Source organism: Bufo bufo, chromosome 5 (genome assembly GCF_905171765.1).
Source record: "Bufo bufo chromosome 5, aBufBuf1.1, whole genome shotgun sequence".
Taxonomy (NCBI): Eukaryota; Metazoa; Chordata; class Amphibia; order Anura; family Bufonidae; genus Bufo; species Bufo bufo.
Window position 1 is genome coordinate 357424900 of NC_053393.1, and position 27520 is coordinate 357452419.

General features: G+C 46.0%; 1 protein-coding gene across 1 annotated transcript in view; it reads left to right on the plus strand.

The window, feature by feature from the left end:
* GABBR2 (gamma-aminobutyric acid type B receptor subunit 2) overlaps positions 1-27520 on the plus strand; it is a 940304-nt gene that overhangs the window by 879034 nt on the left and 33750 nt on the right. The gene's annotated exons all lie outside the window — the stretch shown is intronic.

Here is a 27520-nt window from a genome sequence, read left to right on the forward strand (position 1 = left end):
AACGGAAACCTTTAAGAGGCATTCCATTTTGCTCTGTCCTAATAGAAGTTTATGAGAAAGCATAACGGATCCGTCTGGGTCCCCTTATGCAAGACGGAAAACAAAGTCCTGTCGAGTGGATGACACACTGTTATGGGGGCATCGTGGATGACACACTGTTATGGGGGCATCGTGGATGACACACTGTTATGGGGGACCTGTGGATGACACACTGTTATGGGGGACCTGTGGATGACACACTGTTATGGGGGACCTGTGGATGACACACTGTTATGGGGGCATCTGTGGATGACGCACTGTTATTAACAGTGTATCATCCACAGATCCCCCCATAACAGTATCATCCACATATCCCCCTCATAACAGTGTAATTCACAGATCCCCCATAAAAGGTGACATATTCCACACAGATGCCCCCATAACAGTGTCATCCACAGATATCCCCTTACAGTCTATTAAGGGGATATCTGTGGATGGCACTGTTATGGGGGCATCTGTGTGGAATCTGTGGATGACACTGTTATGGGGGGCCAGGGGGGATCTGTGGATGACACATATATAGCAGCATCTTGTTCAATATATGTGTCATCATCCACAGACACCCCCCCCCCCCCATAACAGTATCCCTGACAGTGACCCCCCAACAGGGGGTGGAGGCTGGAAACTATTGTAACACCCCGCTGCTTTCCTTATGTAAAGTGTTGTTAAACTTGTGCCAAGTTGTACTACTAGTACTATTTAATCTATTACTAACTTACTTGGACAGGACTCCACTGGTATTCAGTTTTTCTTTTTGACACAATCACATATTCACTGGGCGGGCAGGCAGGCTCTTCAAATATTCAAACTAGGCCGGCGGCAGCGTAAAGTGACGTCACTCACTCCGTCACGCCGAAAGCGCCTGCTCCTCCCACTTTATTAATGAAGCAGACGGAGCAGGCGCGTGACGTCAGAGTGAGTGAAGTTACGCGGCCGGCCGCCGGGAGACGGAGCGCAGGAGCAGTGAGCAGTCATATAAGCAGATGTATGTCATTGAATTTGAAGCTGTCCAGGGCTGGCAGCCGGGGCTCAAGTGGCAGGCGGCAGTACAGGAGGCAGAGCACAGGGGTGTGATTAGGGTGTGCCCAGGCACACCCGGCACACCCCGTGCGCACGCCTATGTTCTCTGCTGACATGAAGCCAGATTCTTTGCTATGGCATGAAGAGACTGATTCTCTGCTGACGTGAAGCCAGATTCTCTGCTATGGGACCTCTGTCCAATTGATATTGGTTAATTTATATATTTTTTATTTTTATTTTAATTCATTTCCCTATCCACATTTGTTTGCAGGGGATTTACCTACATGTTGCTGCCTTTTGCAGCCCTCTATCTCTTTCCTGGGCTGTTTTACAGCCTTTTTAGTGCCCAAAAGTTCGGGTCCCCATTGACTTCAATGGGGTTCGGGTTCGGGACGAAGTTCGGATCGGGTTCGGATCCCGAACCCGAACATTTCCGGGAAGTTCGGCCGAACTTCTCGAACCCGAACATCCAGGTGTTCGCTCAACTCTAGTGGTAATAGCTTTGGAACACTTTTACTTATCCACGCCATTCTGAGATTGTTTTCTCGTGACACATTGTACTTCATGATAGTCATATATTTGAGTCAATATATTTCACCTTTATTTATGAAAAAATCCCAAATTTACCAAAAATTTTGAAAAATTCACACATTTCAAAATTTCTATTTCTCTGCTTCTAAAACAGAAAGTCATACCTAATAAAATATTTATTACTTAACATTCCCCATATGTCTACTTTATGTTGGCATCATTTTGGAAATGTCATTTTATTTTTTTAGGACGTTAGAAGGCTTAGAAGTTTAGAAGCAATTCTTACAATTTTTAAGAAAATTTTCAAAACCCACTTTTTAAGGACCAGTTCAGGTCTGAAGTCACTTTGTGGGGCTTACATAGTGGAAACCCCCATAACTGACCCCATTGTAGAAACTACACCCCTCAAGTTACTCAAAACTGATTTTACAAACTTTGTTAACCCTTTAGACGTTCCACAAGAATTAAAGGAAATGGAGATGAAATTTCTAAATTTCACTTTTTTGACAGATTTTCCATTTTATAATTATTTATTTTTTCAGCCAAACAAAACTCAATATTTATTACCCTGATTCCGCGGTTTACATAAACACCCCACATGTGGTCGTAAACTGCTGTACGGGCACACGGCAGGGCGCAGAAGGAAAGGAATGCCATACGGTTTTTGGAAGGCAGATTGTGCTGGATTGGATTTCTGAACGCCATATGTTATTTATTTTTCTGCCGATCGTCTTGTGCAGGGGCTCGTTTTTTGAAGAAAGTGTTGAGGTTTTTATTGGTACCATTTTTGGGTACATAGGATTTTTTGATCATTCATTATTACACTTTATGGGGCAAGGTGACCCAAAAATTGGCTTTTTTCGAACAGTTTTCATTTATTTATTTTTACAGCGTTCATCTGAGGAGTTAGGTCATGTGATAGTTTTATAGAGAAGATCGTTACAGACGTGGCAATACCTAATATGTATACTTTTTCTTATTTATTTAAGTTTTACACAATAATAGCATTTCTGAAACCAAAAAAATGATGTTTTAGTGTCTCTATAGTCTGAGAGCCATAGCTTTTTTATTTTTTGGGCGATTGTCTTAAATAGGGTATCATTTTTTGAGGGACGAGGTGACAGTTTGATTGGTACTATTTTGGGGTTCATAAGCCTTTTTGATCGCTTGCTGTTGCACTTTGTGTGATGTAAGGTGACAAAAATAGCTTTTTGGCACAGTTTTTTTTATTTTATTTTTATGGTGTTTATCGGACGGGGTCTATCATGTGATATATTTATAGAGACGGTCGTTACGGACGCGGTGACACCTAATATGTGTATTTTATTTTATTTTTTCATTTTTTTTATAGGAAAAGGCAATTTCTTTTTTTCATTTACATTTTTATTTATTTATTTATTTATTTTTACTTTTATTATTTTCACTTTTTTTATCAGTTCCCTCTTGGATCTTGAAGATCCAATGGGGCTGATGGCTGTACTATACTTTGCAATGCTCTTGCATTCCAAAGTATAATACTTCCAGTCCCAGATGTCCTGTAGGTGGCAGCACTGGACGCCTTTGCCATGGCAACCATCGGGTGCTGCAATCACAGTGCTCCCTCCCTCTATTAACCCCATGGATGCCGCAACCGCGGCATCTATGGGGTTACAGGAGAGTGTCAGCATAGAGCTGACACTCTCTGCTGATGGCGGCGGCTCAGTAATGGAGCCGCCGCCATCACACACAGCAGGGGGATCGGGGGCAGCGGGGATCGGGGGCAGCGCTGGAAAGGGGGGGGGGTCGGGGGGTACGGCCGCCAATATTGAGGGAGGCTGGGGCAGGAGGGGCGGGTGAGACTGAATGTATGGGACAGGGAGGGGGCGGACCGCATCAGGGCAGCTGCCTCTAGGAGATGAGCTGCAGGTGGACACAAGGGGGGGCACAGCCACAGATTGGGGGCACAGATCGGGGGGGGTATTACGAGGACCCTACCTGATTTCATGCTCTGATCTGCAGAGCGCAGATCAGAGCATGAAACCGGCATTTTTTTCACTGCCGCAATCCGATTGGTTAGTTTGCACAGACTAACCAATCGGATCGATTGTCGGCAAGGGGCCACTCTGATTGGTCCCTTGCCAGCATTACTGCACTGTATGCTCTTGGATTAAAGAGCTGCCAGAACGTTTATATACGTGGTAGCTGCACAGGGTATGTGCAGCTATCACGTATATATACAGATTGCGGTCGGGAGGGGGTTAAACTGACAGGAAAGTGAAACAGCTCAACTTTAACAGAAAGTTTAAACTTTTTTGTGGACTCAATATCCTGAATGAGCACCAGTCACACAATAAGGACACCTTCACTTCCTTAAAGGGAACCTGTCATCAACTTTATGCTGCCCATACTAACGGCAGCATAAAGTAGAAACAGGTGAGTTGAATTCAGGAGTCTGTCATTTAAAAGTTAAAAGTAAGTGGTTGCCGAGAACCAACATCACAATCATTGCAGACTAGGCCTGGAAAAGAGTCATGGCCACCAGAGAAGAGTCATGGATATTGATAAATTCCTGCTCTCCTGCCCACCTGCTGATTGACAGACTTCTACCTAGTTTTCTCCCTCTCTCTCTAGGAGAGAACTGCCAATCATCAGCAGATGAGATTATGAATAACCAGGACTCTTTTCAGGTAGATTTGACTCTTTTCAAGGCCTGTGCTGCAATGATTATGATGCTGGTTCTCGGCAACCTCTTACTTTTAGCTCATGACTGACACACCGCTGAAATCAGCATTTCTGTCACTATTTTATGCTGCCCTCAGTGAGATCAGCATAAAGTTGATGACAGGTTCCCTTAAATAAGCATAGATCATTAAACAAGAGACGACTACACCAAAATGTGATATAATAATAATTGAAGACTCATTTTTCAGTGTCTATGAGATTTTGCTCTTGATAAATGAGTATATTAGGATGGAATCCAGTTTTATTTTAACCCACCTGTGGACCATGTCATCATTGATGAATCCGCTTAACAGAAATTTTACTTTAAATAAGCATATTTTAAAGAAGCTTGGTTTATCTACACTTAAAGGGGTATTACCATCTGGGACATTGTTGGCATATCACTAGGACATGTCATCAGTGTCAGAAAGGTGCTCCTATCTTCAGAACATGACCCCAAGAGAACAGCAAGCAATGGTGCAATGTGCAGCCATTCATCGTTCCCTTCTATGGGAATTTTTCAAAAGTCCCACAGCAGTGCACTCTCCATTCACTGCTATGGGACTTGACTATCGATGGAACTCCCACAGTGGGATGAAGAGCATGCTGCTCACAAGGGAAATGCTCTCCTTCACTTTAGGGACCCTGTTCTCTGGACAGGAGTAGGTCCCAGAGGTGGGACTCGCATCTTTATGACACTGATGATATAACCTAGATGGGCCAATCTTTTAATGCATAGTGAGCTGTTAACCCTGTTTTTGTAGCATATATGGCATCTGAATATGCACAAATGTGTATGAACCAAATGAAATATAAGGATACATACACCAATAGTGATGGCCTTGCGGTTCGTCCAGCGGCCGGTTCGTGGCAAACTTTGCTCGTTCGCGATTCGCCGAACATGCGAACATATGGCGATATTTGAGCCCGCCATATTCTTTTACATTGTGAAGAACTTTGACCCATGACACATCCATCAGGTGGTACAAGACAGCCAATTGAGACATTTTAGCACATACCCCCTACCTCATAAATAAACCTGATCTGGCCGCCATTTTACATTCAGTCTTTTGTCAGTTTAGGGAGAGGTTGCTGTGTGGAGCAGGGACAGACTGTTAGGGACACCAAACGATAGCTAATAGGGCCACACAAGTCCTTTTAAGGACTGGTATAGGTGTACTATCAATATGTGTGATACACAGAGGGGTGTGATATACTTATAATATACTTTCTAACAGAAAGCATATTATAGTGGATTTGTATTGTGCAGCAGTGGTGAGCGGTTCTGCAGCGATACAACTACAAAGAGTGACAAATGCAATAAGAAAAAATAATTATAACTGGTGTTATATAACAGTCGCCCCTCAAAAAAACTGATTGAAGCAGGGGTTTTATATACCAATAATATACTTTCTATATAGTGCATTTGGGTACTGCAGCATTTGTTTGCTGTTTTGCTGCATTCCCTCTGCTACACACAGTGACAAACGGTACTGGAAAAAATAATTATAACTGGTGTGCGCATGCGCGTACACGAAAATGATATTGCTGATATTTCGCATTGAAAAAAATAATGAATGGAGATCACAAATTCGAATAATACAGCTGGTATGTCACTGTCCATGTTGTGGGACTCTTTGTGCACTTCTAGTAATTATTTCTTGGCTGCAAATATGAGCTGAAGGTTTTTCAGGTTCGCCTGCCATTAAAATGAATGGGACCCGCCGCGAACTTGCGGTTCGCGAACATTTGATCATGTTTGCGCGATCGCGTTCGCGAACCGTCCCGGCAGATGTTCGTCCATCACTATACACCAATGTATAATAGCAACTATATTTGAGCTTTTATAGAGCATTAAAAAATACTCCTGTACGATTAAGAGATACTGTAAGAACATTAGTACATTTAATTGTATAGCGGACAACTGGAACATTAATGTGGAGCAGGTTAACCAAGCTGTCTCATGGAACGTGCACTTATATAAGCTTTCAATTGTCAAGCTTACAGCTCTGAAGAAGTTCTGTGTAAGTAGAAAATATTCCGTATAAAGCAGCTCCTGCTGGTCCTGATGGCATGTTAGTTGTGAGGTAATCATGCAGAACTTAGTTTGATAGAAACTACTGATGACACCTCTTACAGTAACTTACAGAATGCAGTGTCATGCATTATTGAACACACATACCTGTCAGCAAGCGAAATCACAGAATTTATTCTCTGCAACTTGGCAACAGGCTCCAATACAAGAGCTTAATAAAGATCTTAACAATGTATCAGGAGAATAATGCTTGGAGTAAAAATCACTTCCTGCATGAAACCCGTTTAGCAGGAGCATATAGGAACAATGGCAAAGGGGATCATGAGCAAAAATCAAAATGGGACATGAAGCTGGTGGTGGATTACTCATTGCTATTACTCAAGGGAGGTGTATTGCGTTTATACTGGAGACCCTTCATAATGAGTTCATAAAATGCCTCAATGACACATATCTAGACCTGTAATCAGTAGCCTTCTAAGGGGTGGGGGGTGGTCTGCCATGGGTGCCCGCTCTCAGGGGGTGCCAGAGCCTAGAAGCAATGAGCGCTTCCATCTATATTGCTGGAGCACAGGAAGCTGCAGTCCTGTCACTTAGCTCCCTGCGCTCCGACTTCTCCCTGCTGCACTATTCAGATCGCTCTGCCAGCCTGTGTGGGCAGAGCCTGAAGCCCGGGAATCTACATAAGCTACGCCCACACAGTGCTGCAGAGCGATCTGTATCTGCAGGGGAGAGAGGACTGTGAGCTTCAGGAACGGGACAAGGTGAGTAGGTACTGTGTTTTTTTTTTGTTTTTTTTAACAGAGAGGTCACAGAGGGCATTTCTACCATGGTGGGGGCACAGAGGGCAAAATTACTACCAAGGGGGCACAGAGGGCATTACTACTAGAATGGGGGTACAGAGGGCATTATTACTACTACAGAGGGGGCACAGAGGGCATTATTACTACTAAAAAGGGGGCACAGAGGGCATTACTATTACAAAGGGGGCACAGAGGGCAATACTACTACAAAGGGCATTACTAGTATTAGGGGGCACAATGGGCATTACTACTATGGAGGGGGCACAATGGGCTTTACTACTATAAATGGAATAAAATGGGCATTATAACTATGAAGTAGGCACAATGGGCATTACTACTGTGAAGGAGGAGGCACAATGGGCATTATTACTATGAAGGGGCCACAATGGGCATTACTACTATTAAGGGGGCACAATGGGTATGACTACTATGAAGGTGCACAATGGGAATTACTACTATGAAGGGGGCACAGGTTGCATTACTACTGTGAAGGGGGCACAGAGAGCATTACTCTTGTAAAGTAGGTGGGCATAACTGTTATTGGGCACTGAGTGGGCATTGATACTATGAAGGGGCACAGAGATCATTATTACTGTTATGGGGGCACAGAGAGGGCATAACTACTGTGAGGGAGGCACAAAGAGGGCATTACAACTGTGAAGGGGGCACAGATAAGGCATTACTACTGTGAGGTGGGGACAATGACGGCATGACTACTGTGAAGGTGGCACAATTAAGTGATAAGTACTCTAAAGGGGCACAATGTGGGCATAACTACTGTGAAAGTTGTACAGTGAAGGCATAACTACCTTGAAGGGGTACAATATGGGCATAACTACTGTGAGAGGGCACATATCTGGACAAAACCACTGTGAAGGTTGTACAATGAGGGAGATTCCTCTGGAGGGTATTAGAGGGTATGAGATTTGGCACTAAGTTCATAAATATGATCAAGCTTTTATACAAATCCCCTAAGGTGAGGCTGAATATTAATAAGTAGTGTTGAGAGAGCATGCTCGGCCGAACACCAGTTCGCTAACCAGGATATAAATGTGCAGGTAAGTACTGCCACTCACTGTAATGCCGTAGCCATGTTGGTTACTGGCATTACAGTGATTGGCTGGCCAGAACGCGTCATCGGGTGCTATAAAGCACCCAATGACACGTGGTTCGGCTCAGTCTTAGTCAGGGAGAGCTGTGCTGTAGAAGGGACAGATAGTGTAGGGAATTTAATTTAATTTTTTTGTTAGGCAGGGTTGGTTAGAGACCCAAAAGTCCTTTTAAGAACTATTGTTGTATCTGGCAGCAATATATATTTTTAGCGCAATCTGAACTAAATAGCTTACAATTGTTTAGCTGCTGCAGACAGCGACATTATCTGCGCTACATCTCCTGTGTAACGTGTGCGCAGCCTAAAAATATCTGTGACATACAGTGTAATTTTTCTATGGACGCTGCGGAGAGCGACATTATCGGCGCTCTATCCCTTTTTAACGTGTGCGCAGACTAAAAATATCTGTGACATCCAGTGTACTTTTTCCATAGATGGTGTCCGCTGCGGACAGGTACATTACCTGCACTACATCTCCTGTATAACATTTGTGCATCCTAAAAATATCTGTGACATCCAGTTTAATTTTTCCGTAGACGCTGCAAACAGTGACATTACCTGCGCTACATCTCCTGTATAACGTTTCCACATCCCAAATATCTGTGACATTGATTGTAATTTTTTCTTAGACGCTGGTGACAGCAGTGCCATTACCTGTGGTACCTCTCCTGTATAACATTTCCACATCTGAAATATCAGTGACATTGACTGTAATTTTTTCTTAGATGCTGGTGACAGCAGCGGTACCTGTGGTACCTCTCCTGTATAACGTTTCCGCATCCCAAATATCTGTGACACCGACTGTAATTTTTTCTTAGACACTGGTTACAGCAGCGCCATTACCTGTGGTACCTCTCCTGTATAACGTTTCCGCATCCCAAATATCTGTGACATTAACTGTAATTTTTTCTTAGGCCTCTTTCACACTTGCGTTGTTGGGATCCGGCATGCACTTCCGTTGCCGGAGGTGCCCGCCGGATCCGGAAAAACGCAAGTGTACTGAAAGCATTTGAAGACGGAACCGTCTTCCAAATGCTTTCAGTGTTACTATGGCACCCTATTAAAGTCCTGGTTGCCATAGTAGTAGTGGGGATCGGGGGAGCGGTATACTTACAGTCCGTGCGGCTCCCGGGGCGCTCCAGAATGACGTCAGAGCGTCAGAGCGCCCCATGCGCATGGATGACGTGATCCATGCGATCACATGATCCATGCGCTTGGGGCGCCCTGACGTCACTCTGGAGCGCCCGGGGAGCAGCACAGACGGTAAGTATGCTGCTCCCCCGCTCCCCGCTACACTTACCATGGCTGTCAGGACTTTAGCGTCCCGGCAGCCATGGTAACCACTCTGAAAAAGCTAAATGTCGGCTCCGGCAATGCGCCGAAACGACGTTTAGCTTAAGGCCGGATCCGGATCAATGCCTTCCAATGAGCATTAATTCCGGATCCGGCCTTGCGGCAACTGTTCCGGATTTTTGGCCGGAGCAAAAAGCGCAGAATGCTGCAGTATTTTCTCCGGCCAAAAAACGTTCCGTTCCGGAACTGAAGACATCCTGATGCATCCTGAACGGATTTCTCTCCATTCAGAATGCATTAGGATAATCCTGATCAGGATTCTTCCGGCATAGAGCCCCGACGACGGAACTCTATGCCGGAAGACAATAACGCAGGTGTGAAAGAGCCCTTAGCCGCTGTTGACAGGAGCACCATTACATGTGGTACCTCTCCTGTATAATGTTTCCACATCCCAAATATCTGTGACATTGACTGTAATTTTTTCTTAGCTGCTGGTGACAGCAGCGGTACCTGCAGTACCTCTCCTGTATAATGTTTCCGTATCCTAAATATCAGTGACATTGACTGTAATTTTTTTCTTAGCCGCTGTTGACAGCAGCACCATTACCTGTGGTACCTCTCCTGTATAACATTTCCGCATCCCAAATATCTGTGACATTGACTGTAATTTATTTGCGCATACACTTAAAAAACCTGCGCTACTGTACGTGTTACATACTTGAAAGGATATATACCATTTAATATGATGAAGGCGAGCAGTAAGGGACGGGGAGGTGGCCGTGCTGCTGATGGAGCACGCAGAGGCCGTGTGCCTGCTGGCAGAGCACAAGAAACGCACTCATCCACGATACCTAGTTTCATGTCCCAGTTTGCAGGGCGGTGCAGGACACCACTCTCGAAGTCAGACCAGTGCGACCAAGTGGTCGGTTGGATTGCAGCAGATAATGCTTCCAGTCGGTTAAGCAGCACCCTGTCTTCCACAAAGTCCAGTCTCAGTAGCCAAGAGTCTGTTCAACAGAATCCTCGCCCTGATCCACCTTCCTCCCACCATGGAGAGTATTTGCAAACAAGTGATCCCACACTCGGATATTCCAAGGAGCTATTTTCATCGCCATTCCTTAATTTGGGCCTCTCGCCAAGCCCACTTGAAGAGGGACACGAGGAGATCTTGTGCCCTGATTCCGAAACTTGAGCATCCACAATGAGAAGAAGATGGCGGTGGAAAACGGTAATTAGTGTTTCACGAGGTGGATGAGGATTATGAGACACAGTTGCCAATAAGTCAACGGCAATTAGTGTCTCAAGAGGTTGATGATGGGGATGAGACACAGTTGTCAATAAGTGAGGTTGCTGTTAGGTCAACAAGTCAGGAGGATAACCAGAGTGAGGAAGTGGAAGAGGAGGTGGGGGACGATGAAATCACTGACCCAACCTGGGAAAGTGGCAAGCCGAGCGAGGACAGGAGTACAGAGGGGGAGAGATCTGCAGAACCGCAACAGGCTGGAAGAGGCAGTGGGGTGGCAAAAGGGAGAAGGCGGGCCACACCCTTGCCAAGGGGTAGGTGTTCCGCAGTCTGGTGCTTTTTTGATGAAAGTGCAGACGATAAAAGAATTGTCATTTGCAACCTGTGCCATACCAAAATGAGCAGGGGCGTGAACACTAGCAACCTAACCACCACCAGCATGATCCACCACATGGCATCAAAGCACCCTAATAGGTGAGCTGAATGCTTGGGTCCACAATCAGTGTCTGCGGGTCACACCACTGCCTCCTCTTTCCCTGTGTTACGTGCTGGCCAATCCCCTGTCCAAGACACAGGCCCGGATGCCTCCCACCCTGCTCCTGGACTTTCGCAAGCAGCATTAGCTAGCACATCCACTTCTGTGTCCCAGTGCAGCGTACAGATGTCCATACCCCAGGCCTTTGAATGAAAGTGCAAATACTCAGCCACCCACCCACAGGCCATAGCACTAAATGCGCACCTTTCCAAATTGCTGGCCCTGGAAATGTTGCCATTTATGCTTGTGGACACTGTGGATTTCCGCAGCCTGATTGCGGAGGCCGTCCCCCATTACTCAGTCCCCAGCCGCCACTATTTTGCCCGGTGTGCTGTCCTCGCCTCACACCAGCATGTGTCCAGTAACATCACCCTTGCCCTGACCAACGCAGTTATTAGGAAGGTCCACTTAACGACTGACACATGGACAAGTGCTTGTGGCTAGGGATGCTACATTTCTCTGACGGCACACTGAGTCAACGTTGTGGAGGCCGGGAGCGAGTCGACCCTTAGATGGCACAGGTGCTACCGACGCCAAGGATTGCGGGCCCTATTTCCACATGAGGATTTCCGCCACCACCTACATTAGTGGCTGAAACCCCCCCCCTTCTCCTCCTCCTCCTCCACTCCCACCTCTAAATTGTTATCTTGCAGCACCAGTCAGCCATCAGTCAGTAGCTGGAAGCAGTGTAGCACTGCAGTGGGGAAGCGGCAACAGGCCATACTGAAACTTTTTTGCTTAGGTGACAAACAGCACACCGCTGCAGAGCTGTGACAGGGTATAAGGGACCGGACTGAGCTGTGGCCCTCGCCACTCAACCCAGATCCAGGCATGGTTGTGTCTGATAATGGCCATAACTTGGTGGTGGCTTTGGAGCTCAGCAAGCTCACACACATCCTATCCCAACTAGCCAACGTGTTAAACTTAGTGGTTCAGCGGATTCTCAAAACCTACCCCAATTTGCCTGAGCTACTGGTGAAGGTGCGCCACGTGTGTACCCATTTCCGAAAGTCATCAACAGCTGCCACCGGTCTGGCAGCGTTGCAGAAGCACTTGCAATTGCCAGCGTACTGACTGTTGTGCGACGTGAGCACGCGCTGGAACTCCACGTTCCATATGTTGGCCAGGCTTTGTGAGCAGCAGAGGGCAGTAGTGGAATACCAGCTGCAACATGGTCATCGCCTTTCCAGTCAGCTTCCGCTCTTCACAAGCAACGAGTGGGCATGGATGTCTGACCTCTGCAAGGTTTTACGCAACTTTGAGGAATCAACACAGATGATGAGTGGCAATGCCGCTATTATCAACGTAACCATCCCACTTCTGTGTCTACTGAAACGCTCGCTGCTCACAATGAAGGCAGATGCTTTGCATGTGGAAGAGGTGGAAATGGGGGAAGACAGTACACAGGGTGATAGCCAGACCTCCCTAATTTCGTCTTCTCTGCGCTAATTGGATGATGATAATAAGGAGCAGCAGAAGACGGTTGCCTCCGCTACAGAGGGTAGTACCCATAGCAGGTTTATTCCATCTGTTCAGTGTGGATGGGCAGAAGAGGAGGAAGATGATGAGGAGATTAAGAGTCATCCTCCTGTTGAGGACAGCAAAGTCTTGTCTGTTGGGACTCTGGCACACATGGCTGACTTTATGTTATGCTGCCTTTTCGGTGACCCTCGCGTTGTACCCATTTTGGCCAACACCGATTACTGGTTGTTTACCCTTCTCGACCCCCGCTACAAAGAGAACTTCTCAGCTCTCATTCCTGTGGTGGAAAGGAGTAGCAAAATGGTGCAATACCAGAAGGTCCTTGTGGAAAAACTGCTCCAAAAATTTCCAGCTGACAACGCTGGCGGCAGAGTACGTAGTTCCTTGGGCAACCGAGGAGGGGAGATGAGGGGAACACACAGAGTTCCAACAGAGGCAGGGCAACACTCTCCAAGGCCTGGGACAGTTTCATGACACCCCGCTAGCACCCTCACTCGGCCTACTGTCACAAGGAGGGAAAAATTTGGGAAGATGGTTATGGAGTAAGTAGCCGACCGTGTCTGCTTCCTTAATGATCCCTCTGTGCCTTACAACTATTGGGTGTCCAAGCTGGACATGTGGCATGAACTGGCGCTCTACGCCTTGGATGTGCTGACCTGTCCTGCCCTGCCATGCCACCAGCGTTTTGTCAGAGCGGGTATTTAGTGCTGTTGGGGGCATAATAACTGATAAGCGCATCCGACTGTCAACTGAAAATGATGACAGGTTGACTCTTATCAAAATGAACAAGGTCTGGATTGCCCCTGACTTCTCTACTCCACCAGAGGAAAGCGGCTGAACATAAAGGCACTTTAAATGCGGCTTTTATGTTGTATTGAATACACTGTATTCCCATGCACCCCTTCCACCACAATCTTCCTTTTCTTGTTCTCCTCCTCCTCCATCATATCAACATGTTTATTAGGCTGCCCTCGCTCCTAATGTTTTAGAGGGTCAGCACAGCAGCAGGCCCTCAACCATAATTTTTTCAATGGTCAGATCAGCAGCAGGCACTCGCCACTAATGTTTTAGAGAGTCAGCTTAGCAGCAGACCCTCAACCATAATTTTTTCAATGGTCAGCTCAGCAGCAGGCCCTCGCCTATAATTTTTTCGATGGTCCGCTCAGCAGCAGGCACTTGCCCCTAATGTTTTAGAGAGTCAGCTCAGCAGCAGGCCCTCGCCCATAATTTTTTCCATGGTCAGATCAGCAGCAGGCCCTCGCCCCTAATATTTTAGAGAGTCAGCTCACCAGCAGACCCTCAATAATAATTATTTCGAAGGTCAGCTCAGCAGCAGGCCCTCAACCATAATTTTTTTCGATAGTCAGCTCAGCAGCAGGCACTCGCCCCTAATGTTTTAGAGAATCAGCTCAGCAGCAGGCCCTCACCTATAATTGTTTCCATAATCAGATCAGCAGCAGGCACTCGCACCTAATGTTTTAGAGAGTTAACTCGGCAGCAGACCCTCACCCCTAATGTTTTTGATGGTCAGCTCAGCGCTGGTGCACCTAGCTTTTCTGCTGCCCAAGGCAAATATTGAAATGCCCCCCCCCCCCTTCCCTCCAGTCCTACTGTTAAAGGGGTTGTCCTCTTTTTACTACTGATGACCTATCCTCAGGAAAACATTACATACAGCGCTACAGAACATACAGGGTAATACAGCGCCACACCTCTTCTCTTCTCTGATGTAGATATTCTCTTTCCTCTTCTTCTCCTGTCAGACCAGACCGCCATGTTCACTTCTTTCAGCCACGCCTCGTCTCTGCAGAGTTTAACAAACAGACATCTTACATTCCTACTTTTCCATCCTCCTCCTCACCTTCTCAACACCCCATCCTGCCACCTCCAATACTGTGTCCACTGTGCTCCCCAATACTTTCCTGCTGAAACAGTCCCCCTGAAAATACTGGTACCACACAGATAGTGCATCAGTACAAAACACCCCTTTATATTGTGCGCTAGTACAAAAAAATCTCCCCTTCTTTTCAGATCAGACCCCATCTGTGGATGGCACTGTTATGGGGTGGGGGGTCTGTGGATGGCACTGTTATGGGGTGGCGGGTCTGTGGATGGCACTGTTATGGGATGGGGGGTCTGTGGATGGCACTGTTATAGGATGGGGGGGGTCTGTGGATGGCACTGTTATAGGATGGGGGATCTGTGGATGCCATCCCCAGATCCCCCATTAACAGTGCCATCCCCAGATCCCCCATTAACAGTGCCATCCCCAGATCCCCCATTAACAGTGCCATCCCCATCTGGGGGGTTTCTTTGCTGGGCTGGACTTTTATAGCCCCCCCCCAAATTTTACTTGCATCCCTGTTCTCTAAAGGGGCGGTTTTAGGGGGCGGTCCTAGGGGTGGGTAGGAGGGGTTGGTAGGGGGCGGTCCTAGGGTTGGGTAGGGGCATGGCCAGGGGAGGGGGGGTGAGTTCCACCACCTTTTCTCTGAGAAAAAAAGCCCTGAGTAGACCTAGCCTAATACTCCAAGTATAAATACATGGTTAAAGCTTGTTAACAAGATCAAAAGGTATGAACATGTCTTATATAAACAAAGAAACTCTGAGGATAAATGGTTTAAGATATGGGGAGAATGGAATTTTTTTTCTGCCTCCACCTACTCACTATCCCCGTTCCGTCCTTTTTTTGACGGGGGATGGGAGACACATTACAAAGGGGTGGGAGTTTGGGAGGGAATTGGTGGGGGTAAGGTTTAAGAAATGGAAATAATAGTTTGAATGTTTTACTTTGTATGAAAATATTATCGTTTAAAAAATAAAAAAATAAAAATAAAAAGAATGTCGCTCTATAAAACAACAAAAAAAAAGCCTGTTTCCCGCTTGAGAGTCGTTTATTGAGTATATCGAGAACCTGACACTGATCAATCATGTTTCACATTCAGGTACATAGTGTTACATCGTATTTTCCTACTGCTAATAAATAGCTGGACAATTCCATTGCTAAGTAAAAAAAAAAAAAAAAAGGTTGTACAATGAGGGCAATACTACTGTAATGGGGTACCATTTTTTTAAAGTATTGCTGGGGGGGTGCCGAAAGGACCCGCCCCAGGTGCCAAACACTCTAGGCACGCCATTTCCTTCAATCCCTGCTTTCCCGGAGTCATAACTTTTTATTTTCCGTCCACACATCCATATGAGGACTTGTTTTTTGTGGGGCAAGTTGTAATTTCTAATGGCACCATTTGATATTGCATACGATGTAGTGGGAAGCTGGAGAAAAATTCCAAATAAGGTGGAATAGGAAAGAAAACACAATTCTGACCTTTTCCCTTGATTCTCTTGGTCAGTACAATTACAGAGATACCACATTTGTATGGTTTTTCTTGTGTTTTAATATTTAAAGAAATATGGAAATATTATTTTTTCTTTTCATCACCTTATTCTGACCCCCATAACTCTTTATATTTATGTCTACGGAGCTGTGTGAGAGCTCATTTCTTGCACAGCTATATTTAATTTTGAGTGATACCATTTTGGAGTGGGTATGACAAATGATGAAAAACAGTAACTTGGCCATTTAGATTTTTTTTCCATTATGGCATTCACCATTAATAGTTTGGGCATTTGTGGACATGACAATGCCTATTATGTTTAATTTTTATTTTATTTTTTTACTTCTGGGGAGGGGGTGATTTTGAATTTTTTTTATTTTTATATTTTTGAAAAGGTTTTTTAAACTTTTTTCTACTTTTTTAAGTCACCTTTGGTGACTATAACATGTAATCATTAGAGTGCAATTTTTATTTTTTATCCATTACAGAATACAGAATTCTATAAATTCCAATGCAGTGCTGTCACCTGCAGGCCAGCATGGAATATACAAGTAATAGGCCTAGGAGCCTTTTACAGGCTCAGGCCTAACACTACTACAGAATGATGTCCCCAATCTCAGCAAGGGGGAGGCATTCCTGGAGGGGAAGCATGCGTCTCCCAGTTTTAGTGTTTAAGCCATGTACCGGGATAGGCGCAAAAAACGGAACAGATCAGGAAAGAAACAACGGACGTGTGAATGGACCCTAAACAGCACGTGCTATAGTGTTTATCCTGAATACACCAGCATGGCTTGAATTAGTTGTGAGGCTTCTCAGCTCTCAGGTGTGAACTGACACTTTAAACGTGAAGTCCTTGCTAAAGGCAGTTAACAGCACTTGTGGCCTGACGCAAACAGCAAACCGAACTAACTGACTACAGGTCTGGTTTCAGTCTCTAGGATCCTAGGCGCCGAAACTGTATGAGATTAGTCTTACTGACCCGGGTCTGCTTTGTGAAAGCTGGTGACTGTGGATGGAAAAAGGGTTTCTCCAACCAGCGTGCAGTACCACAGTGTTTGTGACTTTACTCCTCAGCTGCCGTCTGAGTTCCTGGCAACAGTTCCCCTTCCTCTGGACAACATCAGGATAATGGACACGATCAGCTCCCCTTGGCTGCAGCTCTGGTCCCTGGAGGATGCTTTCACGCTTGGATGTCCAGGGATTCTCCTCACACAGCTCCTGGATGGCTCTTCCAAGTCCATTCACACGTCCGTAATTTGGGTCCGCATTCGTTCCGCAATTTGCGGACCCGTTCACTTTGAATGGGGCTGGAACGGATGCAAATCCACATTTCCTGGATCCGCATCCGTTTTTTCGGTATCCGCATCAGTTTTTTTGGGATCAGTTTTTTCGGGATGCGCAATTTCGTTCCTGGAAAAAATAGAACATGTCCTATTCTTGTCCGCAATTGCGGACCAGAAAAGGCATTTTCTATTATAGTGCCTGTGATGTGCGGATCCGCAAATTGCGGATCGCACATTCCAGGTGTCCGTGTTTTGCGCAAAACACTTACAGACGTGTGAATGGACCCTTAGATGGCTGCTGCTGCTTTCCTCTCAATGCTTTGTAACTCCACCCCTGAGAGTTTTCAACATCAGATCAATCTAGAAATGCAGTCCTTTTTAGCTATGCTTAGGGAACAGCAGAATGTCAGTCCAAATCATTAACTTCATTTACACAAATACAATGTTCACAAAATGAGTGCTGTTTCCCCATCTCACAAGTGCTCTCAGATGCTGTGGTTACATTTTACCACGGCATCTAAAAAGGTTAAATGTATGTGATCTGCATTATCATCTAATGTACACACTAGCCCCTAGCCGTTTATAGCGCTTGCTGTGTTCGTGAGCTGGCACCATTTTTAAATACCAGAAAGGGTTAAAGGGTTTGTGCCACTATTAAATTTAGTTTTAATATACATTAACATGAAAAATGAATTACCTTTGTAATTTATTTTCTGTTACAAAAATAGTGCCCCCTGGAATTTAGTCTGTATAGTAATGTGCATGTCCACCCAATGAGCTGGATGAGCATGATCGTACATACTCAGTTCTATTCTTCAACTGCCACTGCATCAGAAAGGACGAGCCCTCTGAAAAAGGACATGTCACCTAAGCTGCCAGTCTGAAGAGAATGAACAATGGTCAATTCTGCTTCTCATTAAAAATAAACTTCACTTGATCTGATATTCAGCATGAATACATACTGTGCTGTGAAACCAGGGATTCATGATCTTTTTGACTTTTTGGATTTTAAGCAGGAGGTGCCACAAAAGCTACCGCAGGGATAACTGGCTTGTGGTAGTAAAGCGTTCACAGCAATGTTGGTTTTTAATCCTTCGATTGACTCTTCCAATCGTTGTTAGGGCTCTTGCACATGGCCATGCCCGTATTGGGGCCCACAATCAGCAGGTCCGCAATATACGGGCACTGGCTGTGTGCACCCTGCATCATGGATGCGGACCCATTGACTTGAATGGCTCAGAAATACGGAAGGTCTGGTGCGAAATGCAGGCACGGAACCCAACAGAAGCACTATGGAGTGCTTCCGTGGGGTTTCTCTCCATGCCTCCGCACCGCACTTCGGTGCAGACAGATCACGGACCCATTCAAGTTGAGACCTTAGTATTATATGGGCATAAAAAAATTTATGGCAGCAAATGTTTTTTTCTTAAATACAATTCTGCCCTATATCAACTGCACAAGCAGGACAAAGCAGAAGCTTTGGGGATTTAACACAAATCAATCTTATTTTCTCTAGACTTTGGGTACTGTGGGGATTTGCTCTGGTAGGCAGGGTGAGTGGATGCGGTACAGAGGCACAAAAACAGTTCTTTACCAGACTTCAGTGTTTATTCACACTTGGCAGGCTTCACAAAACAGAAAACAACTTCACCTTAGTTTTAAGTCCTGGTGTTCAGTTAACACGTCCCAGGTTTAGTAGGAATGCTGAGTGGTGTAGTGTGGCCTAAATGTCTCTTTATGTGTGTCACGGTGCTCCTACCTGGATTACCGCTGGACCCCAGGCTTTGGCTCTGAAGCAATAAAAGGGGGGAGTAATGGAGGGATTTGAAAGAATAACTTGAGTCCAGACCTTGAGAAGAAGTTCAATGGCAGCTTTACTTGAATAAACATTTCTTCAAACAGTTTTCAGGCATTGTCTTGGTTCCAGCAGGTTTTAGCATTAACTGGCAGGCAACCTCAACTCTGCTTTATCTCTTTCTCTCTGCTGTACTGACAGGCTAGCTTAGTAACTTTGATTCCTTCTGCTGCACCTCTATCCTTAGTCAGACTTTGGTTCTGCCAGAGGACTATGCTCTTGGCTTCTGAGGCTTCAAGCTTCTGCCTCCATGGCCAGCAGAGCTTAGGGTGCTCTGGCTGGCATGGACACATCCAGCACACCTTTCCCTATCTAGGGAAGACTATAACTCCCTAGAACTAACTGGAAACTTCTGCCCCCACCCTTCTGGCTGGAAGCAGGACTGGCCCACTTTTGTGGTGAACCTGGAACAGAATTACACAGATGACATTCAGGTTAGCCCATTAGAGATAATAGCAGGGTGTAGGAGTGGTAATGCCACTCTGGAGTGTTACACATGCTGCAGGTAACACGTATAAAGATCAATTCCTGGTGTTCGGTTTACACCGTTTGCCATAAATCTACTCAAAGGGTTCAAGTCCTGATCATAGTTGACCTGTCCTCCCAGACAGGTCGTAAAGATCCACACAGGTACAAACACCTTAACACAGACATATTCCACACTCTAGCTGCTTTTAATGGGCTTTTGAAGGGGCTTTTGAAATCTTGACCTCACCCTGCTGCAATCAGTCTCTACAGCATATGCTGAGAGGAAAATACCACCCATCTGCTAACAGACCCTTCACTATATCACAGTACCTTGTAGCAAACATTTTCCAGTACATTGTGTGGGGATTTGCTCTGGTAGACAGGCTAGCGGACGCAGTAGAGAGGCAACCACAAAGTCTTTAAGTTAAACAGTTCAGTGTTTTATTCACACATAGGGAAAAACAAAAAGTAACGGTTTGTAGTCTTGGTGTTTGTTCATACCATAAAAAGTCCACCGAACAAAAACCTTCACCTGGTCAGCAGTTTTTCCACTCGCAGTACACAGCAGGCTTTAGGGCCTGTTTCCCAGCAGGCGTCTCTCAGCCCTTTAGCACGGCACAAGTTCTCAGTTCCAAAAACACAGAGACTGACAGCGCTCCACTGTCAGATGGAGGATAATCCACACCCAGCTGAGACTGATGGCTGGGTTTTACATAGGCCAATAAAGACCTGGTCTGGAGCGCGGGGAGCAGCCACCCGCCCAGCACTTTGGCTACTCTCAGTAAGAGCCGGCCTGATCGGCCACACTAACAACAAACAGTGTCAACCAGCACTAGCTGCCGCTGACACTTAAAACTACCGGCTCTTACCTCACTGAGGCCAGGAATCTTGGGGACACATACCTTCCATCAATGAAGGCCCCTTGCGCCTTCCTACATACCTCCCCCTTTGTTCAACCCTGAGGAAGTGAACACCCGCCAGACAGTGTACCCAGGACAGGGCATCTGCGTTTCCCTGTAACCTACCTGCCCTATGTTCCACGGAAAATTTAAAGTTTTGTAATGTCAAGAACCACCTGGTGACCCGAGCATTCCTCTCTTTGGCCTGGCTCATCCACTTGAAAGGAGAGTGGTCGGTCACCAAACGGAACTTTCTCCCTAACAGATAATAGCGAAGAGACTCGAGTGCCCATTCAATGGCCAGGCACTCTTTCTCTCCACTATACTATACCTAGTCTCGGCTGGGGTAAGCTTTCTAATTGCCTCAATTTTGTTCACCTGAGGTTTGATAATTCCGTGCCCAATCACATACCCGAGGAACTTGGTCTCATGAGTCCACCTGCCAGCCACCATTGATAGAGAGACCAGTGCGGTGGGATAGTCTTTTAAGTCCCCATGAATGCACACAATGCCGACCTTTTGGCCAGTATACTCGACGGGCCGCACCAGGGCAGCTCTTACCAGGGACACCAGACTCCCTGAATCCAGCAGTGCCACCGCCAGTGTCCTCCGCTTCCACCTGGCACAGGTGGCTATTGTCTACAGTCAAAGAGGTACCTGTGGCACACAGCTTCCTGGCATACAATAAGTGGCAGTATCCATGGGTTCACCCCGATGGGGACAGTCGGCCCTTGATCATCGGGGAGATCAAAAAACACTTGCTGGGGTCCAGATGCCAGGAACGGAGAGACGACCTCAGCCCACTGGTCTTGGGGTAACTTCTCCCTCACAGCCACCTTTTCGAACACCGCCAGATAGGTCTCAACGTCATCCGAGGGGGTCATCTTAGGGATCGCCGCACGGACAGCTTTCCGGGCATCATGGACATTCTGAGCCGCTCCTGCCGCTTGCAACGCCATCACATGTTGTAATAGCAGCTGGTTAGTTTCCTGCTGCTGCAAGTTAGCCTCCACAAGGGCTTTCACGACCTCCTCCATTTTGTCAGGGGACACGGGTCGTAACCTTGCCGGCTTAATATAGGACATGCACTTGTGCCCGGGAGTTGCTCTGGTAGACAGGCCAGCGGACGCAGTACAGAGGCAACCACAAAGTCTTTAAGTTAAACAGTTCAGTGTTTTATTCACACATAGGGAAAAACAAAAAGTATAGGTTTGCAGTCTTGGTGTTTGTTCACACCATAAAAAGTCCACAGAACAAAAACCTTCACCTGGTCAGCAGTTTTTCCACCCGCAGTCCACAGCAGGCTTTGGGGCCTGTTTCCCAGCAGACGTCTCTCAGCCCTTCAGCACAGCACAAGTTCTCAGTTCCAAAAACACACAGAGACTGACAGCGCTCCACTGTCAGATGGAGGATAATCCACACCCAGCTGAGACTGCTGGCTGGGTTTTACATAGGCCAATAAAGACCTGGCCTGGAGCGTGGAGAGAAGCCACCCACCCAGCACTTTGGCTACTCCCAGTAAGAGCCGGCCCGGATCGGCTTTACAGCCACACTAACAACAAACAGTGTCAACCAGCACTAGCTGCCGCTCCACTTAAAACTACCGGCTCTTACCTCACCGAGGCCAGGAATCTCGGTGACACATACCTTCCATCAATGACAGCCCTTTGCGCCTTCCTACAATTGCTATAGATTTCGGTGTACATTTTTTTTTTATCTATTCTGTTTTTATTAGTTTTTCTATAAAAGACATAATACATGAAAATAATCCATTTAATACAGCATTATCCTTTATTGCTGTTGTGAAATCAAAAAGAGAGAAAAAACAGACATCCACATTGACGCTGTCACCTCTGAAACGAAACAACTTTTCTTAGGCTTTTAATTAAAAGCAGTAAAGAATTCTTGCTTCTAAGGCTCAATTCAGACGTTCGTAGAATGTGTCCGCACCCGTTCCGCAATTATCCGGAATGGGTGTGCACCCATTCATTCTCTATGGGGTATGAATGGATGCGGACAGCACACCGTGTGCTGTCTGCATCTCAGGAGCGAGGCCCTGAACTTCCGGTCCGCGGCTCCGGAAAAAAATAGAACATGTCCTATTCTTGTCCGCAATTGCAGACAAGAATAGGCAGTTCTATGGGGGTGCCGGCCGGGTGTATTGCGGAGCGTGTGAATGGACCCTAAGAATGATGTGTTTCAGGGATAATTTCCCTCCAGCAAATCAGATGAGACGCCAAATAACTCCAAAATGGCACCAAGACCACATAAAAAAATAGTTACAGGTGTTACTTGAGTGGCATAAAGTCCATACAATAAATAGGCATTACAATATAATACTTAACACATAAAGCAAAATTTGCAAAGCATGTTATCATTTTGACGGTTGTTGTTAAAGGAATTATCTTCTAATTTAACTTACAGTACAAGCCTAAGAAAGACTTTCTTGGTTCAGAGGTGACAAAGCCAATATAGAGGTTCTAGTTTCCTATAATATTTCACTATTTTGTCACTGATGGAAAAATCTTGTTTACAATCATTGGTTATAGTTAGTGACAAACTCACTTCTATAACCTTATTTTTCAGACTATAAGACGCGCTATTTTCACCCAAACGTGGGGGGAAATGGCAGTGAATCTTATAGTCTGAATACAAATGACTGCTTCCATTATGGAAGCAGTCATTAATATGCCGGAGTCCGGGGGAGCAGTGAGGAAAATGCTGCGCTGGCTTTACCTTCCCTGGTTTTCTTCCAGGCATCACTCTGAACTTTGTTATGACTGCATACAGCATCAGGACATGGTGCATGTAGGCGTGCACTATGACCTGTAGGTCATCAGGTCACAGTGCAGCACAGGTCAGAAGAAGACTAGGGAGCAGTGCTTCCTGGATATGCAGACTGGCAGTACCGCCCGGGGAAAGCAAGGTAATTTTTTTATTTTTTTATGTCTGATCTGACATCTGATGGGGGTCTTATCTGAGATCTCATGAGGGTCTGACCTGAAGCTGTTGATAAAGATGCAAGAAGTAGTGTAGAGGCAGCACTATGCGGTATCCAGATAATGCGTCTATGTCAATGCAACAGCCTAGCCGTAGGCCCTTGATCCATCAGGCCATGAAAAACACATATAGAAAAGAAGATGGCTTCGGCAGCATTCCGCAATATCAAAACGATCCTTTATTCGTACCTCCAGACACAATTGGCAACGTTTCGACTGTACACCAGTCTTTGTCAAGCCTAATGACATACATTCTGGTAGGCATATATATACCCCCCACATAAAAGACACACCCCGTTACATCATCAGTACAAATCACTGCACAATAGTATACACATGTTGATATTACAACTCACAGTTAATGATATGTCCACCCCGCTCGTGTTGTTCACCTCGGCGTTCCAATATCTATAATGCGCAGCCGCATCTCAATGTATTTGCATATCGGAAGTGTCATACGTTGCCATGACTCCCGGCGGCGCACGTGTCTCCAGCCAATGTGCTGCAGGACGCACTCACTGACGTCACAGCTTGTGCGTCCACCCCATGACCCACACTCAAGTGCGCACAACAGTGCGTCAATAGCGTTAGTCACGTGGGGTACGTAGCCAATGAAGACCCGGCGCGAACATCGGCGCCATGGCAACGATGACGCCACGGTCACCACTACTTATTACATGTGTGATCTGTATCTAAAGTGGCCGGGTCTATATATTACAGAACCTCCGCTCACAGCGATAATCACATGACTATAGAGGGAAATTAATCCTGACCCCACATATACACGCACATAACAGCTAATGGAAAAATGCATAACTTCATAAGTGTGGTGCACAATAATCACACATAACCATCATCTGGATGGTGTATCCCATATATACATCACATATGGACCATCAACATGGTCCTTTGACATATAGACTAAAGACTGTTGCACCAGGGATGTGCCACATATATATTTAAAAACATGATGTCACTATACTGAGAGGACAAAACAGTGACAATCATCAATCGATGGATGCGACATTAAACTCTAAATTCAGGCCAAAAGGTTGGAGGGACCTGAGGGTATGTATAGATGTGTAGGAATTTCGAATTACGCAATAAAAGTCATTTTATTCCACCACAAAACAACCATGTGGTGGAAACATATATCAGTTTCGTCAGAAAACGTATCGATCAATTGAGGGTGGAGGGTACCCACCAGTTCAGACACAACCTATCTCATGATGAGAGACGGGCTGTTCTTGAGCTGGAACATAACAAACAATTGACGATTAAACCAGCTGACAAGGGGGGTGCCGTGGTCGTGATGGACACATGTAAATATACTGATGAGATCACAAGGCAGGTAAGGGATGACAATGTCTATGAGATGTTGAGTAAGGATCCAAGGTGGGACATAGCAGGTGTCATAGGGGTGCTATTGGATGAGGCTCTCAGCCAGGGAATCATTGATGATGAATTAAACAGCTTTTTGCGTGTAAGCCATCCAATCACCCCTGTGATATATGTCTTACCAAAGATCCACAAGAGCCTTGTGGATCCCCCTGGCCGACCCATAGTGTCGGGCAGGGGCTCCATCTTCAATCCTGTATCCATCTTTCTGGACAAGGTATTGCGGATCCACGCGACCACGGCCCCCTCCTATGTCAGGGATACTGGCCATTTCTTGACTAAACTGAATTCACTTGACTTGCCGGCGGAATTTTTACTTGTGAGTTTTGATGTTGTATCCCTGTATACATCCATTGATCACTCCTATGGTTTAAATGTCGTCGATGTGGCCCTGGCCGGCACGGGGCTCTCTCTTGGGGCGCGCCGGCTGATCCTCGCCCTCTTGGAGGTTGTCCTGAGGAGGAATTACTTTCTCTTCGGTGACACCTTCTACCAGCAAAAGCGGGGTGTGGCGATGGGGTCCAATGTGGCCCCCACCTACGCAAACATCTTCATGGCGGAGGTCGAGGATCGGCTGGTGTATCGCTCCATATTTTTTGAGAGAGTCCTGTGCTGGTGGCGCTACATCGACGACATTTTCTTGATTTGGACTGGCACCGTGCCTGAACTGGATGAGTTTCATGCGCACCTGAATTCTGGGGTCCGGGACCTGCAGTTCACCGTGATGCATTCTGCCCGTGAGCTGCAGTTCCTTGACGTCCGAATTCAGGTGCACAATGGAAGGATCTGTACTGATCTCTTCCAAAAACCTACAGACAGGAATACCTTGTTAATGTATGACAGTAGTCACCCTCAGAACATGGTGAGCTCCCTCCCGTGGAGTCAGCTACTTAGGGTACGCCGTATCGTATCGGATGACACCCTCTTTGGTATTAGGGTAGATGAGATGTGTAATAAGTTCAGCAGGAGAGGATATCCCATCAAATTGATCAACCGTACTAAGCATAGGATTACATCCATGGAACGTAGTGCCACTCTGGTAAGGAAATCCCAAAAACAGGAGACCCCCCGCATTCCATTTGTATCCATCTATGGGGGTGATAGCGGCAATATAGCCAACATCCTACGACAGGAATGGCGGATCCTACAGAAAGGATTGCCTACAGTCACTGAATTTTCAGTTCCCCCAATGATGGCATACAAACGGAGCCCTAACCTACGCGATAGATTGGTGAAGGCGGATATAGGGGGGAAGGACATCGAAAGACAGAAAAGGCTAGCACCACTGAGGAATGGTAATTTCCCTTGCCTTTCATGTTGCAACTGCGGTGGCATCATGAAAGGTGATGGTTTTACACATCCCTACAGTGGTAAACGGTTTAAGATCAAAGGTCATTTTACATGTAAATCCACGGATGTGGTGTACATGATACAGTGCCCATGCAGTTTGATCTATGTGGGGGAGACCACGATGGAATTGAGGGAAAGAATTAACAAACACAAAAGCACAATTAGAACAGGTGCACTTGACAAACCGGTTGCAAAACACTTCATTGACTGTAAACATTCCATTAATCAATTGAGATTTCGAGTTATTGACAGTGTAGGATACTTGAGAAGGGGTGGGGACAGGAAGGGAATCCTGAGGAAGAAGGAACTTAAATGGATCCATACCCTCAGGTCCCTCCAACCTTTTGGCCTGAATTTAGAGTTTAATGTCGCATCCATCGATTGATGATTGTCACTGTTTTGTCCTCTCAGTATAGTGACATCATGTTTTTAAATATATATGTGGCACATCCCTGGTGCAACAGTCTTTAGTCTATATGTCAAAGGACCATGTTGATGGTCCATATGTGATGTATATATGGGATACACCATCCAGATGATGGTTATGTGTGATTATTGTGCACCACACTTATGAAGTTATGCATTTTTCCATTAGCTGTTATGTGCGTGTATATGTGGGGTCAGGATTAATTTCCCTCTATAGTCATGTGATTATCGCTGTGAGCGGAGGTTCTGTAATATATAGACCCGGCCACTTTAGATACAGATCACACATGTAATAAGTAGTGGTGACCGTGGCGTCATCGTTGCCATGGCGCCGATGTTCGCGCCGGGTCTTCATTGGCTACGTACCCCACGTGACTAACGCTATTGACGCACTGTTGTGCGCACTTGAGTGTGGGTCATGGGGTGGACGCACAAGCTGTGACGTCAGTGAGTGCGTCCTGCAGCACATTGGCTGGAGACACGTGCGCCGCCGGGAGTCATGGCAACGTATGACACTTCCGATATGCAAATACATTGAGATGCGGCTGCGCATTATAGATATTGGAACGCCGAGGTGAACAACACGAGCGGGGTGGACATATCATTAACTGTGAGTTGTAATATCAACATGTGTATACTATTGTGCAGTGATTTGTACTGATGATGTAACGGGGTGTGTCTTTTATGTGGGGGGTATATATATGCCTACCAGAATGTATGTCAT